Source organism: Cupressus sempervirens, chromosome 9 (assembly GCF_028749045.1).
Source record: "Cupressus sempervirens isolate cs-2001-9-10 chromosome 9, ASM2874904v1, whole genome shotgun sequence".
Lineage (NCBI taxonomy): Eukaryota > Viridiplantae > Streptophyta > Pinopsida > Cupressales > Cupressaceae > Cupressus > Cupressus sempervirens.
In genome coordinates, this window is record NC_143126.1 from 155,680,518 (window position 1) to 155,698,376 (window position 17,859).

Genomic DNA, 17,859 nt, shown 5'->3' on the forward strand with positions numbered 1-17,859 from the left:
CAAAATAAAGAAAGAAATTAACTTCACATGAGCCAAAAGATGTACTATAAGATATAGCATTGGGAAAAAGACACTACCAAGTTTTCACCTTCTTGACAGAAATTCTATTTTTGCTACCATGATGCCTATTTCCAAGTTTCCACCAATGACACCGTTTTTTTGTTTTTCAATTTTTTTGTATTTTTCTCTTTTTGATTTTTTTTGTATTTTTGATTTTTTCAAAATGTTTTTGGTATTACCAAGGCGCCTATTGCTAGATTTTCACCAATATAATGATTTTTTTAGGACTTTTTGCAATTTTTTAGATTTTTTTCAAGACATTTAAATATATACAAAGAGCTTATGTGATTAGATCAACTATAGAACTACTTTAGGTGTAGAGCATTGATGGGCTCTTTGAGCACCTCTCCCTCAGCTTTTGAGCACCTCTCCCTTAGCTGTAGAAAGTTGATAAGCACAAGATCTAAACATCATAGTGACTATGTACAAACCAAGCTAGTTAGGTTTGAACTTCCCCTTTTGTACTCTTTGTTGCTGATTCCTAGGGTTATCTCTAAAAATGAGATCACTTAGTTGAAAGTCATCTAGCTTCACTTTCTTATTGTAACTTCTAGACATACATTTTTGATAAGCTCAGAGATGATTGCATGCCACTTACTAACGTTCATCTAACAATTCTAACTCTTGAAGCCAAGATATTCTATAGTCTTCATCAGTGATGAGGCCCTTCATGAAGATTCTCAGAGTAGGAATCTTGACCTCAATGGGAAACACAGCATCCACTCCATATACTAAAAAAAAGGGTGTTGTACCCATTGGAGTTTTGATACTTATTTTGTAAGCCTATAAAGCTAGATGAAGGTGCCAATCCCTTCTAGATTTACTATCTGTGTGATGCAAAATCTTAAGGATCACCTTGTTGGATGCTTCTACTTGACCATTACCCTAGGGGTAATAAATAGAAGACCAATGTTGTGTGATTCTAAACCTTTTACATAACTCCTTAAGATTCTTATGTTTAAACTGTCATCCATTATTAGTAATAATAGAGGAAGGTACACCATACCTACATATGATGTATTCATAATGACAAAAGCTACACTTTTTCCATTTGCTATGGAAAGAGGGACTACCTCTACCCGCTTAGTGAAGTAGTATGTAGTGGTAATGATAAACTTATGTCCATTTGAAGAAGATGGGTTAATCTGACCCACAAGATCAAAGGCCCATTGTTGAATGGCCATAGTGTAAAAAATTGAATTAGATCTCTAGCTAGAGCATGAATTAGATTCCCATGGATCTAAAATTGTTTATAGGACTTATCATATTTGATTGCCTTTTGCTCCATATTTAGCCAATAGTAACCAGCTCTAATAAGTTTACGAGCTAATGTCAAGCCATTTGAGTGAGATCTATAAATGCCCTTGTGTACATCTACTAATGTGCATTTGGACTCATAAGGTTCTAAACACCTAAAGAGTGTTATGTCAAGACCTCTCCTAAACAAGTCATCAACAATAATAACATACCATGAAGCATTACATATAAGGTGACATCCTTCATTCTAGGTTAGATTGTCCAAAATGGTTTGGTCACATAAGCATGAGTATATGTGGTGGTAGCAAGATGAGTCATTTCCTACAATAGAATAGATCATCCTAGATTTAGGAGAGTCATAGGCAGGGTAGAGTAACATTTCCACTAGGAACTCATGTCGGAGATTTTTTTCTGGCATCTAAAACAAGAAAGCAAAAGTAGCCATGACATCAGCCACTTTGTTGTCTGCTTGAAGAATCTATTGAAAAGTGATGTGAGTAAAGTATTTCTTTAAGTCATCTGCCATGCATTTATAAGGAATCAATTTCTCATTCTTTGTCTAATATACATCATTGACTTGGTTAATTATAAGCTATGAATCACCAAAGATGTTTAATTGATCCACTCTCCATTCAACTACAGTCTCCATACCATTAATGAGTGCTTCATACTCTATGATATTATTTGTACAAGAAAAAAAAATTTGTATGCCTTAGGCAATGAGTACCTCTGTGGTGTGATGAACAAGAGTCTAGCACCTGATCCCTATTGTGTAAATGAACCATCGAAGAACATCATCCAAGTTTGATGTGTAATTGTTAGAATCGATTCATTAAGAAAGTCAATGTTGAGTGGAAGAGTACTCTCCATTGGTGCTTCTGCTAATTGATCAGCAATTGCTTGTCCTTTCGTAGCCTTTCATTCAACATATTGAATGTCAAACTCACTTAGTATCATGACCCACTTAGCCAATCATCCCATTAGAGTTGCTTTACTGAGTAAGTACTTAAGTGGATCAATTTTAGCAACAAGTCACGTTGTATGAGCAAGTATGTAGTGTCTCAACTTTTGAGAGGTGAAGAAAACTACCAAGAAAGCTTTCTCAATGATACTATAATTCATTTCATAAGAAATCAGTGTGTGACTTAGATAGTAGATAGCTCTCTCTTTGTTATCATTATCTTCTTATGCTTGCAAGATAGCTAGAGATGATTTTGTTGCAGAAATATACAAGATAAGAGGCTTCCCATGAATAGGAGGCATCATGATTGGTGGATTGGCATGGTATCACTTTATCTATGTTAAGCTCTTCTCACAATCTTGACTCCAGTTGTATTTCACATTTTTATGCAGCGTCTTGGTAAAAGGTTGTGACCTATCTACTAGCTATGAGATGAATTTGTAGATAGATTGAATTCTTCCTTGTAAGCCCCCCATCTAACTAATATTATGAGGTGGAGGCATGTCCATGATTGTTTGAACTTTCTCTGGATCAACCTCAATTCCTTTTACAGACACAATGTAGCCAAGTAGTTTCCCAGATGTCACACTGAATGCACACTTCTTGCGGTTAAGTCTCAAACTGAATTTTTTCATGCAATCCAGAATAGGTCCCAAATATTGAAGATGAGTATTGAATTTTGTTCTCTTAACTAAGGTATCATCGACATAATCCTCCACTTTTTTGTGCACCATGTCATGGAAAATTGTAGTAACTACCCTCTGATATGTAGCACTAGCATTTTTCAAGCCAAATGGCATCACACTCTAGTAGAAATTTCCCCGTGCACAATTGAAATTAGTATTTTCCTAATCTTCTGGTGTAATTTTAATCTAATTATAACCAAAAAATCCATACATGATTGAGTACATTTCATATCCTACCATCATATCCACTATCATATCAATGTTGGGGAGTGGAAAATCATCCTTTGGACATACTAAGTTTAGATCTTGGAAATCTATATAGACTCTGATAGATTTGTCATGCTTGGAGACCATAATGATGTTTGATATCCATTTAGCATAATCAATAGCTTGGATGAAACTAGCATTCAAAAGATTTTCCAGTTCAAATTTGATAAGAAATGCAACATGAGGATGCATTTTTCTAAGTTTTTGTTTGACTAATTTAACTCTTGGTGTAATGGACAAGTGATGAATTATGCGATTAGGATCTAATCCCAGCATGTTTGAATATGTCCATGCAAAGTTTATCTTTTTCTCTTGAAAGAAGGCAATGAATTCTTCCTTTTCTTCTAGAGACAATGACTGTGCAAGATGTATCATGTGAGGATGTTCTTATATTCCCAAGTTGACTAGATGTGTTGGTTCTATAAACACTAGTGATCTTTCCTAAAAATGATTAGGAAGTGCATCAAATATCTCATCTACAAACACCTCAGAGTTTTTTTCACCCTTGGATACATCTTTTTTTTTTATGTTTTTAGGTTTTGACACTTCCACAATTTGGTTTTCACCATTAAACCCTTTATTTATTTTCTTTTTGATTGTATGATTGAGATATTTGATGTTAGCTTCAATCATGTTGACACTTTGTTCATTGGTGGAAGACATTACAAGTTTGATAGCATTTAAGTAATAGGCAAGAGCATAGTCATTCTAGAATATAGGGACTTCACTCGATGCATTAGAATTCCAATCTATGAGCTTAGGATAGGTGAGTGAAAGAGAAGTGGTGGGTTTAATAGCATTCATAGTATAATCATCAAATTCTCAGACAAGTAATTCGAGACCTAGAGTGGCTTTTTCTGTAAGTGTATTCAAATATCCCTAAGTTCTAACGTCATTAATTGAAGACTCAATGACACCATTTGTATAAGACTCATTCGACCTAACCCTAGACACTTCACCTACTTTGAGGAAGTTTTCATAGACATGAACTTGATCTATAGCTTTATCTATAGTTGCCTCTAAGAGAGAGTCGAAGTCATATTCCTTAGAATCTATGCTACATGGTGATAGACTGTAAAATTCCCCAACAATGATAGGGACAAACTCTCCTTCATCATCTAGATTTTTATAAAGATACTCAATGTGAAAAGCATGACTAGACTCTTCTAGTTCTTGTTGGGTATTATGTGAATTAGTAGTATCATCAGAAGAATCACCATCACCATCCATGGTGCTAACACATGGTACAAAATCATCAAGCTTAGCAAAGAATTTAGCAAGATCATTAGGAATGGGATAAGGATAAGGATCATCATCATCAACATCATCTTCATGATCATTACACTCAATTTGTGACTTATTTTTAGATGAATTTCCCAGTTCTGGCACAAATTTGTTGATCCCTAGATGGAAGGGAATCTTCTTGAAGCTTAGACTAGATGTATCCTAGTTCCTCCTAGCTCTCACTTTGATCAGATCAATTAGACCATTTTTATCACATCCAATAGGACCAGTTCCATTATAGACAAAGTGTTTCATGAGTTTAAGACCCAGATCATACTTCTCTTGAGTAATTTCACGAGACTGTTCTATGAGGTCAACTAGAGTTTCTTCTTTATAGATCCATGTAGCAATAGCTCTATTTTCACTTTCCTCCTCAAGAGTGATAGTAGCTTTGACAAATGTACCATAATACTTGGTTTGAGGTTTCAACACAAAAGGTCTCTTCACTTCAAAGTGTCTCCCATAATCATAGGGAGATTTAGGAAGAGATGTTAATGACACAATAGGTTCCATTTGATATTCACCCATTCAAGTTTCTTTCAAGTTTAGTGATTGCTCAATTTGCTTCATCTTTTTATCATGATAATCTATAGACTCTCTTTTAGAAAGTACAAAGTTTGGAGTAGATTTCAGTATGTTATAGGTATAGCTAGTACTTGTAGGTATAGTGACTTCAAAGCTGTGAAATGGAAACTTTAAGCATTGATGATAAGTGGAAGGTACAACCTTCATCTCATTTATCCACAATCTTCCTAGCAGAATATTATAAGATAAGGGAATGTCCAAGACTTAACAAGTGACATCCCTTTTGATAGAACCAACTTGGAGAGGCAACACAACAAGACCCAAAGATATTTTCTTGACTTCATTATATGCTTTGATAGTTATCTTGCATTGAGGGTCAATAAAATCTTCAAAATATTCTAATTTTCTAAGAAAAGTAGCAAAGACAATATTCAAACCAGCTCCATTATCAATAAGCACACATTGGACATGTTTCTAGTGTATCATAACCTCAATGTGTAGAGGTTGATTATGTGGGTGATTGAGTGAATTATCATCTTCCTCAGAGAAGGTCATATAGTAAGGTGAAGTCAAATGACCTATCATATATTGGAACCTCTCAATATCAAGATCTTGAGGGATGCTTGCCTCAGTGAGGGCTTTGTCAAGAATCTGCCTATGAGTAGGCGAGATTTTGAGTAGTTAAAAGATCATGACTTGAGCATTTGTTCATTGTAACTAATCAAGTATGTTGTAACTAGCAAGTTTTGTTCCTTTGTCAGATGGACTAGCAAGATGTCTATCTTTAAGTTTTTCTATATCAAGAGCAAAAGGCCTAAGGCCTTTCAGTACTAACTTGGCACAAGAACACGAAATGACATTGGCACAAGTTTGTAATGACTCACTTTTAGATGTGTTGGAAGTAGGACCCCTTAAGACAAATGGTGTCTTAGGTTTAGTTTTTTCTTATTTAGCCTTGATGGTGATAATGTCACAATACTCAACACCTACTGGTTCAACCATATGGACTATCTCATCATCATTATTAGAGTATGTTAGTGCCTAAGAAGGAAAATAGCAACCTCTAGTTTCTCAAAAGGTTTAGCAAAAATACACAACAATACACTACTTACTTCCTTTATTACAAAAAACACCAAATAGAAAAGATTATTTCCTAGTCCATTGGGTTTTAGAGTCTAAAGTAGCACTAGGAGATGTTATGCATTTGGGTGGTGGGGAAGAATGGAAACCAACACAAAAGAAAAGAAAACACATAGAAAATATGAAAGCAAGGAAACACAACTACACCAAACACACACTTAACCTAACATATTTATAGAGGTGAGATGAAACTCACCTTATGAACCTAGCAGCAAAAGATACTCAAGTGAATCCACCTACTAATTGACTAAAGTTGAATCCCTTCCTCCACAATTGATTTTGCTCTCTAAGAAGGATTCCTACTTGTAGTAATAGAAAAAACATAGCAGCTCCACATGTTTCTTTGATTACATACACTAGTTGGTTATACATCCACTCAAGTCCAAACAAGCATGCCTGATCATATACTTCATTATCTCCCTTAGCATGTTTCATGTCATTCTCCTGATGGCCTTTTGTTGTGTCGAAGACATACACCTCTTTTAAGAAAATGAATGCATTCTTACAGTGGTTTGAACTTTCTTCATGAGCTTAAGAATAGGAAGATGTCACCTCTTCCATGGAATCTACTAGTTGGTGATCAATCACCTCATTAATTTGGAAAACTAAATCAATTTCATCCCTTCCCTCTTTTAGTGTATTTTCACTACCTTCACAATTTGAATGCATAGAAAGAGAATAAAAAACCAATGACCCTTCTTCAAAGTTTTAGTTTTATAGTTGGGTCATCTTGAGAGGGTTAATCTATTTGGAGGGCTGATAAGAACTCATAGACAATATCCTCTTCCTTGCTATAAGAAAAATTTGTGTGTACTAATGGAATTGATTCTTCTACAAAACTGACAGTTGATCGTAGGACTCTTTTCTTCAATCACATCTTTATCAAGGATAAGAGTCTTACCAATGGGGTTGTGAAGTTCCTCATCATGTTGATACAACCATTCTTTGGGCTAAACTTCATTGCTTCCTTCTTGAACTAGAGTCAAAAGTGTATCTATTGGCAGATCACAAGTGGAATGATCTAGTGTAGGAAAATGATTATTAAAAGATTCTACTTCAAAGGAATCTATTAAAGTATTATCACCTTGACCTATAACATCAAGAATAGCCTCTTGTCTACCAAAGACTACAATAATATGAGAACTAGAATAAAGTGGCATTACCATGGGAGTTTCATAATTAGGTGTAGATGCTATCTTTTGCTTTAGCTCCTTTCTCTTGTCCTTTTGTTTATCCCTCAACTGGTGGAATCAGTTACAAAAGTGATCATGTATCTTCCTTTCTTTGGAGTTATCTCCTTTGTTGAGACTCTCTACAAGACTTAAAAAAATATTTTGAAAGGCCTTGTCCTTAGTTATATAGAGTTCTTCAAGAGTAGGTTTAGGCCTTGGCCTTTCCTCGGTGCTCACATTAGGAATATTTACCTTCTCTTTAAACATTTGAAAACCATAAGGAATAGATTTAGGTGACCTTACCAAAGGTTTTTTATGTTTGAATATATGTGCTTGTTTCATCTTATTTCTTTCACTTTCTTGTATGTCCCTAAGTCTTTAGAAGCAAGCACAGATCTAATTTCAAAACATCTTTGACATATGATCATCTTCTATGCTAATGTTTTCTTGGGTTGCATAAGAGATGCTTTCTCTATACTATTCAAAAAGTTCATGGAGCACCTTGTCATTTATAGCATGAAGTTCTTAAAGAGTGGGAATGATTTTTTTCTTTTCTTGCTTCAACTTCATCTTTTCTCTTTGCATGTCTTTTAGCTTATAGAATTTGGAGCACACACATTTCCATAGGGAGGAAAAAACATGATCATCTTCACTTCTAATATTCTTTTGGACTTCATGAGAGATTCTTTCTTTATATAGCAGCACAAATTGTTACATTACCTTTTCATTAATCTCATTAAGTTCTTGGAGAGTGGGCTTAGGCCTTGGCTTTTTCCCATCCTTTGAATTTGGCATGGCCATTGAGTTACACTAGACCTTCTTAGACCAAAGGGAATAGGTCCTTCATACAAAGTCACCAATTTGCATACTAGGGAAGACACCTTTAGATTTTTGAGAATGAGAAACCAAACACTAGGCTTAGATTCCAATCCCTAGTAGAGTCACTAAAAATTGTTGGTTTGCAGTTTGTCCCTCTTGCTAACTTGGCTTTACCTTGACTCTAGATGCCTAGAATGTGAGAAACAAAAGGATGTCACCAAAAAATGGGTCAATGTATGTATTATATCATTTCCCTCTAAAATATAAACTACAACTCCCTTATATGCACTATGCAATGAATTGTGTTTTTAATAGATTATTGGGATGGGAGTATGCTCTTAACCTAAGAGTAGAAGAGGATAAACCAAGATGTTCATCACTACTAACACCCTTAGTAGAAATAGAATTGGCAACCCATAACACCCAGTGGATTGGATATCACAAGCTACCTTAAAGCCCTTTTAATACTACTCCTACTCTAATCTAAATGCAAATTAGTCCTATTGAAATGCAACCTAGGGAGAGAGAAGAGATGCACATGAAAGATGAGATGGAATCTACCTTAACTAATAACCCTTTACCAAAATGGAATCTAACAACTAATTAATAGATTCAAATGCATCTATCCTACAATCCCATAGGAACTATTCTAAGATGCAAGGTTAGATCAAGTGAAGGAGACAATGAAAGAAACCTAGGCATGCTAGTCCTAAATAGAATTAGAACATCACATTACCTAACTACAAAAATCATACAAATCCTTCATTCCATCTAACTCTTTTATTCTCACTCAACATTTGGAAATGTAGTGGGGAAAGTTGGACAAAAATTCCTGTTCTTTCTACTAACTTAGAAAATTACATATATAGACCCCTTCTTAGGGTTTGTGGCTAGTTACAAATTCATCAGTTACATTAATAGAGAACTTTAATCACATAGAAATCCAACAGTCATCAATTAGAATTCAATACATTAGAGAAAGAAAGATAATAAAAATTTAGAAACTCTCGGAATGATTCATATTCTTCTCTGATCTGTTGGCACCAAATTCATATAATTTGAATTCCAACAATCATTGTAAGTTTGAATTTTGGCCATCAATCTAAATCAATGGTCAAATTAAAACATAGTAAAACTTCCTTCATTTTTCCTTTATGATTTCCTCTATCGTTCCCTCTATACACACATGTCTAGTGCTCATTGTGGTTTATCCCTTAACATTTCCTTAGACTATGACCATGCAAATAGGTTTAAATTATTACTTCACTCAGTCACTACATTAACTATAAGTTACCTATTGGCCATTATGCCCCCATTGAGCCCATCATTGATAACCGATTTAAGATATCTTCAATGGGATAATTTCTTTGATGTGGGTTAACATGTGGTTTGGTTGGTGTTAACATTCATATCAATACAATCTCTTCATAAGTCGAGTTGGCTCAGTTCCTTCATGTGCTGAGCTAGTTTAGTTTGTTCATTGACCAAGTTGGCTCATTTTTCCTTCATGTGTTGAGTTGTGGGTTAATGTGCATTTTTTGTCAGGGTTAACATTTCTTGTTAACCAATTTTTCTATTTTGAGAAGTGACTTTTCTTTCTTCTACAAAATCATGAAATTACATTCCACCCCTTCAACTACATATTGGGAAATGTGCCAACAAATGAATTAGTGCCAAATAATGGATCTTGTCTTGTTGGGATGCTTTTGATCTAAATGCTTTCATATTTTTACACCATTCCTTGGGATGTTTACAAAGATGCGATGACTATTAGATTTGGATGTATCTTTGGGAGATTCCTTGCTTCATCCCAACCATCCATTTGATATAAAGAAAATCTTGATCTAGGGTTGTGTTTTAATCACGCATTGGGGACTTCCTTGCAACATATAAGCCATTTGATTCAAACACAAAGATCTACATTCATCAATTTTTAGGTAGATATAATTTATCCCACATAGGTCAACTCTGTGATTTTTGTAGCAAGTTAACATTGCATGTTATCCCATCTTGTGTTTTTTGATAGCAACACAAATGGATTTGTTGCTACCATGGCACATTACTAGGACTATTCATTTAATACAAAAGCAGCTCTTTGGGCTTTGTAATACCAATGATGATCATCTTCCATTCTTATTTAATGGTTTTGCAATACTGATGATCTTTTTAGTTGCCAAATCCTTTCTTTGGCCAAATCAATGAGGGCTTTATTGAGAATCTGCCTATGAGTAGGAAAGATTTTGAGTAGTTCAAAGATCACTATTTGAGAATTTTTTCATTGTAACTTATTATGATGTAACTAGCAAGTTTTGTTCCTTTGCTAGATGGACTAGCAAGAGGTTTGACTTTATGTTGTTCTATCTCAAGAGCAGAAAGCACAGGGCCTTTGAGTACTAACTTGGCACAAAAATGTGTAACATAATTGGCACAAGTTTGTAATGACTCATTTTCAGATGTGTTTGAAGTAGGACCCCTTAAGAAAAATGGTGTCTTAGGTTTAGTTTTTTGTTGTTTAACCTTCATGGTGATAATGTCACAATACTCAACACCTACTAGTTCAACCATATGGACTATCTCATCATCATTGTTAGAGTATGTATAGTTGACCTTGTTATTAGGCTTTGGCTTTGAGTTTTCTCCTCTTTTTTATTGATGGAATGGCTCCTTGAAAGCCTTGTGACCTGAGTTCTTGTTATATCCATCCACCACAATGTCACCATCATTGATTAAATATTGGATTTTGTGATGCAAGTTGATATAGTTAATAGTTTTATGACCTTTGTTTTGGTGGTACTCGCAAAATGAAGTTTCATTCCACCATGGTGACCATGGTTGTAGATCATAAGGATGAGAATTGTCCAATGGAGAAATGAGTTTGTTTTGTAACAAGGTCTTGTAAACCATGTCCAAAGGTTCACCAAGAGGTGTAAAATCTCACTTAGGGCATGTACCCCATGAGTTCCTTGGTTTGTTCTCAGATGTCTTATTATTAGGAGGAGGTTTCTCAACATTCTTGGATGCTCTAAGATTATCTATAAGATCGAATGCTACTTTGGCAGGTTTAGGAGTAATGTTGTCAACAACTCCATCATGTACAACCTCTTAGTTTTTGTTCACATATCTAGACTTGTCTTTATTAGAGGTTGACCCTTTTTTAGTTTCCTTTTGAAGGGTTATTTCACCCTTTTTGACCATGAATTCCTCTATTTAGATAGCTTGTGTGACCATGTCTTTGAAGGTACATGGACCTTGAAGTTGAACTCTATACCCAAAATTAGGTAGGAGGTTATCCATAAAGATGTCAAGTTTCTTTGTTTCTAAGATTTTGCGTGAGTATTTGGTGCAAAGTTGTCTCCATCTTTGAATGAATGTGAGGAAAGGCCCCCCAACTCTTTGTTTAAGGTTGCACAAGTCTCTAATATTAACTAGGTGTTGCATGTTGTGAGAGTAATGTTGGAAAAAAAAGTTAGAAATTTCATCAAATGTTTTGATACCAACAAGCAAGTGTGAAAATCACTCCATAGCCTGACCACCCAAAATCCTTGGAAATAGATGCATGAGATATGTTTGATTATGCATAAATTCCATAGATAAGGCTCCAAATTCCCACAAATGATCTTGGGGATTGGTGGTTCCAAAGCATTTCTCATACTTAGGCAATTCAACTCCCCTTGGAAAAGGAGGTATGTTTATACTCTTGTCAAACGGGAATGGGCAAAGAGCATCTAAAGTGTATTTGTAGGTTTGTCTTTGTCACTCATCATTTGAGCTAACTGGTCTTCCTTGATTTTCAATTGTTTTTGCAATTTGGAAGTCTCAGTTTCTTCTTCAGGTGTAATGATAGTTTCAATGTTGAAATGACGAGGTAGCTTGGCTCCCTCTTGGGCAAGTTTGAGAAAGTATTTCTCTTTCTCTTCATTAAGCAAGATTTCTATGACCTTTTGGAAGTTTTTGTATTTATGACACTTTTCTATGTATTCAGGAAGTATTTCCACCTCTTCCTCATCTTCATTAGTGTAAAGGTCTTTCTCTTTGTCATTCCTAGGTTCATCTTGGTTTATGTTATGTTCATCATGTTCAGGTTTATAATCAGCCATTGTAGGAAGGTGTTTAGTTTCTATATGTTTTGATTGCAAATGTTCCTTGAAAAAGAATTCAGATGTATTGTTTGGAGATGTGAGCCTTTGCTAGTTTTAGGATCCTCTTGATACAAGGGATTCCTACTTTGCTGTAAGTTTATAGAGAACATTATGTGGACCTAAGGTGATCTGACAGGTGAGAGGGATCATGAAGATTCCTCACTAGATGAGCTAAAGATAGAATATGTATGGACTAAAGAGTGACCTCTGCCATGATTAGTACCCCTAGCTCTACCTTGTCTAGGTCTTTGGGGATAAAAAACACTGCCACTTCTTGTTACCACAATTATAGACAAGGACAAAAAGTGAAAGCTTAAACAAGGACCACACTTGAACATAGTCTCAAAAATAAATCAAGATAAGGGTATTATATACTAAGGTACAAGCCATCTGAATAATGGCTAGAATAGCCAAAGATTATGACTATCATGACACAGAGTATGACAAGCACCAAGGACCACAGACAAAGTGAACAAGAGACAAGACTAGTTTATGTGTAGGTCACAAGTCATTAGCTATGAAAGAATTTGTTGTTTGACATTGTTTGTAGATAGAAAAGAGGTAAAATGCTACAAATAACAGACCAGATTTAGAGCATAAGTAGCTATAATAGACAAGATACTAAATTTTGAAGTGATTTTTGCAAGTTTCAAACTATTTTGGACAAATTGTTGGTTTTTTTGACAAATTTTAGATAGGTAGTAAGACCATTTTCAAGTTTAGGACAAAATTTTGGTTGTTTTGAACAAGACAATTGGTTTTTAGATAAACATAGGAAGCGAGAAGTAGTTTCAAACAACCCAACCAAGGACAAAGCAACTCAGAGGGGTGGTGGGGTCTTGACATTTAGTTTGTTTGACAAGTTTAGACAATGTTTAAAGACTCAATAACAAACACACTTTTATCCCTAAAATAGAAAACTGGTAGAGAAGGAAAAACCTTTGTCCCACAACTTATGTGCATGTGCGTACCTCACATAGTCGTGTCACCCCCAAGAGGGCACCTATGTTTTTGGTGTATTCAAAGGGTTCAATAACATATATGTTGAATGAACACTGTTGTGGTAGGGGAGAAGCACCTATACCACCTTCCAACACTAAATAAACATTGTTTTGGTAGGGGTCAAGCATGTATACCACCTTCCAAAACCCAGTTGCATGCCTATGGTGAGTTCTATAGGAGATATTCTTCCCCCTCCTTACACAAAGATTATGCCTCCTTTAAGAGGTAAATCATGTAGCAAATAACTAATAGGTTTTTACTTGGCTTCTATTCATACTAATCCCCAATGGCTTCACAAGAAAATTTAAGGCTAGTAGCCCACACCAGCATCTGTAAGTGCACACACTTGACTAGCAAGACTGGGGTCATGGCCAACCAATGTAGTTTACATAGCCTCTTCTTGATATGTGATATTAGGATGAAGAACAAAAATTAATATGGCTTTGGAGTCTTTTTCTCAACAAAGCTTCTTTATTAGAGTGAGGTGGAATCTTTGGTGAAAGGAGTGTGCTCACTTTTGTTGTCCTTGGAGGTTGGATCACTTTGGCAGGCCTTCTAAAGGGTGACTAGGACTGGTGGTTCAGATCTAAGGGTCAAATTTTTTTATTTCCCTCAAGAAGAAATAGCATACTCCTCTACCTCATTTCCTCGCCCAGACATGCAAGACATGTTAATCATCAAGTTAGCTTAATTGATCCCACCTTGGCCTATTCCAAGACTTTGATCCCCTAAAAGGAAATCATTGTCTCTTCATTAAAGGCTTCATTTGGGAGAACCACTAACTTGCTTGCCTCTGTCAGATGCCATCTTTTAGAGGCTTCTAGGTTTTTGATTTACCATTGGTCATGACATCCAAATGGTAAAGAGCATACTCCCCTATTCCCTAGTCTTGCACCATATGAAGTTCACAAGCCCCATTTATACTATGTATGAAAAGAAATAAAAGAAGACACAACATTTATTTGGGTTTGAAACAAGTCTTCATCATGTGTATCTTTGACAATATCTTGCATTCACATAGTCAGTATATGTTTGAAGTATTAGGTTAAAAGGTGTCTTTGTCAAGCATCCTGCAAAGCACTATTAAGCTACTGAAAACCAAAAATCCAAGTGAAAATGCTTTAGAAAAAACTGTTAGTAAAACAAAATCTTAACTATGGGAAAATAAAATTTAACACATTGATAAGTGATATCGCTTTTAATTTTATAATCTAACTTGGAAGTAACAATGTATTCCTAACTATGGGTTACCAAGTCTTTTTATAGGTCCAAAAAATAATCACGACGATGTATCTATGATAAATAATCATATCCATTATAGCACATGTATATGTTTCCAAAATTTTAAAGACAACCTCTAATCATTATTCTTTTGTTCCCAAATTTCATATCTCAAAGTGGATGATTTGAACTCTTACATTCTACCTATATGCATTACACAGGCTATTGGCATGTATAGTATTTACATTCAATTTAACTTTATGAAATTAGAGTATATAATACTTATCACAATTGAATACAAACCTATATTTTACTATAGGGCTATTAACCCTTCAATCATATACTACTAATGTCTACTACTGTTGATACACATTTACTTTATTATTTAATAAAATTATAGGTACACTAATAAACTATTATCTATGCTATGGAATTTATTTATTAATTATTTCAAGATCAATACTACTAATATTATCCATTGGCAAAACTAATTTTCATCTATCAATTGTTTCATCCATCAACCAACTTATCTAAATTATAACTTGATTATTATATTAACCAATCACTTGAACGTATTAGATTCAGATATTAATTACCCACAAATTACCTATCGTATTCTTTGCTAATTAATTCACCTTACACCATTTATCAATGATCATTATCTACTTACTATACTAATATTCCATTTCAATATATATTACTACTATCTTGACATTTGACACTATTTTTTCAAAGCTTTGAACTAACCCTTCATTGCATTCCTTATCTAATCACTAAGAACATCCTCTTCTTAACAATGCACATACCCCTTTTCTAACATATATATACCACTCATCAACTATATTATTCAATTTACTCTAATTATTATATCACCTATTAATACTAACCTATCTTCTAATTTACCATCTTAGTTCTATTAATTAGACATGCTACTAAATATCTCACCATTTAAAATCCTAACCTAAATGCTAACTAACCTTTCTCCACCACCCTTTCTAACTACTAAGTAGAACATCCTTGACTAAATTCAAACATGGATTCTTAACACTACCTACAAGTAATCTATACCTAGCTCTCCTCCCCATAAGCACTTTCTTCTAAGGCATGGGCACAATCTCCTAAGTTGGTAGCGCAAAAAGGTGTGCATAGGATTTGGAACCAACATGGAGTGTGGAATAAACTAAAAACATTTTCTGCATTATAATCCTCAAAAACATCTTTTCTCCACCAACCGCCCCCTTTCTTTTTTCCTTGGTTACACACTCACATGAGTGGAGGAATGTGGCATGGGATGATGGGGAGGGAACCACTACATGTGTGGTTTGAAATATGCCCATGAAAGCCGATTTACTATAGTTTATATCTATTTATTATTTCTTGTTTTTATTTTATTTTTAATTTTTCTATGAGAGTTTGTAGGAATGATGGTCTCCCACCTTGGGGAATGATATAAGGTACAAGTATTTTCTAGTCTTCTAGGAAATGCCCACTCAATTCAAGTGATGTAGGCCATCTTCCTACCCTACCCCCTTATTATATTAAGGAAAGTTAATTTATTTTTTTCCTACATAGGGGATCCCAAAGTATATTCCCTCTAAATATTTTAATAGTTTGTATTATATCTTGAGACATTGAAATTAATTGGGGTCCTCATACATTTTCAAGAGAATTAAATTTGCACTAACAACTTATTTTTAAAGGAAGTTTATGCTATGTTATCTTTTTTTTTTTGTCTTCTCCTATCCAACTATGATGTTAAGGATCTTAGTTTGGTAGAAATGTGATATTGCTTAATATTCAAGTGTAGGTGTCTGCATTTATAATTCTTTAGCAATAATCTTAGTACATGAATTTTCAGTTGAGCCATGATCAGCATGGGACTTCTAGAATTAATCCTTTTAATCAATAATAGAACTTTAATTGACATCTCCCATTAGAGTAAGGCATTACAAAATTTCCTTTGAAAAACATTCACTTATATTTATCTATGATTCAAATGAATATGATTCTACATATGCATGCTCATTCATTGAGTGTGGGAAACAATATTTTATTCTGGGAGATGAATCCACTTCTACATCTAATTGTGATTATCATAATGCAATAATCTTCCCATTTTGAAAACATCTAACTGAATGACATTGAATTTTATGATACAAATACAAATGAAAATATCCAAATTTCTTCATTTCTTTCATGGATCCATTCTTCACAAAACTATACATAAGGTGACAAACTCACTTTTACAATACAATACCATACACAAGGACACAAGTGAAGGCTTTACCTTTTGCAATGCAATATACAATAACATGGATAACTATTTCATCCTTTTAACTACATTACCAATTGACATATTTATTCCTTGATACTATGCAATCTTTCATTACGACAACATGGATAACATGGAGAGAGACTTCTCCAATACGTGTATAATGCATAAAGAAAAGTTTTCTCCTCTAAGAAACACCTAAAAAATGACCATTCCAAGCTTGTTTCCATTGCTCTCTTGAGCACAAAATCTGAAAATACATCATACAAAAAAAAGGAACATGGGTGCTCTCCACCCAACCATAGGCCTCCAAAGAGGCCACCCCCATGCTAGGGGAACAAGGCTCAAACTGGGATTCACATACAATCTTGCAAAAACATATACATCACATCTCTAATCTTGAACAATCCCATTCCAAGGATAAATCACAATGGTTCACCAATGGAACCATAAACATAGGGAGAAGGTGTGCTTAAAAATTGAATATTTTCCATATAAAAACAATACCTACAACAAATAATTTTCATGCACTTTGAAGGCTTCCACCATATAACAATTTTATGCCCTTTTGAGGCCTTCGCAATTATACTCCAAACATACTATCATCAATTGTAACTCTCTTTGAGCCCATACTCCATAAACTATATTTATACATCATTCTTTCCTTATCACACCTAGAAAGATATGAATTATTATGGCATACAATGGAGCCCATACTCCAAGGTTCTCAATGCATTTTCAAACCCAAATAACCCCTTTCACCCTGTTCCCAAAGGGTGAGTGAAGCCCTCGCACCCATAATAACACTCATGCACAATATCATGGAACATCAAAAGAAAGAAAATAAGGGAAATCCAAACTTCATGCTCAACACCACACAACACAACACAACAAGTTACAAGACAGTATCACACATTTCACTTACAATGTCATACTCACTACCTACATTCTCATGAATGCAATACCAAGATTCAAATTTAAAATGGAAGCAAACTAACTACATGTAAAGAACACCAACCTTGAATCCTTTTTGTAAAATGGAATGAAAAGTTGT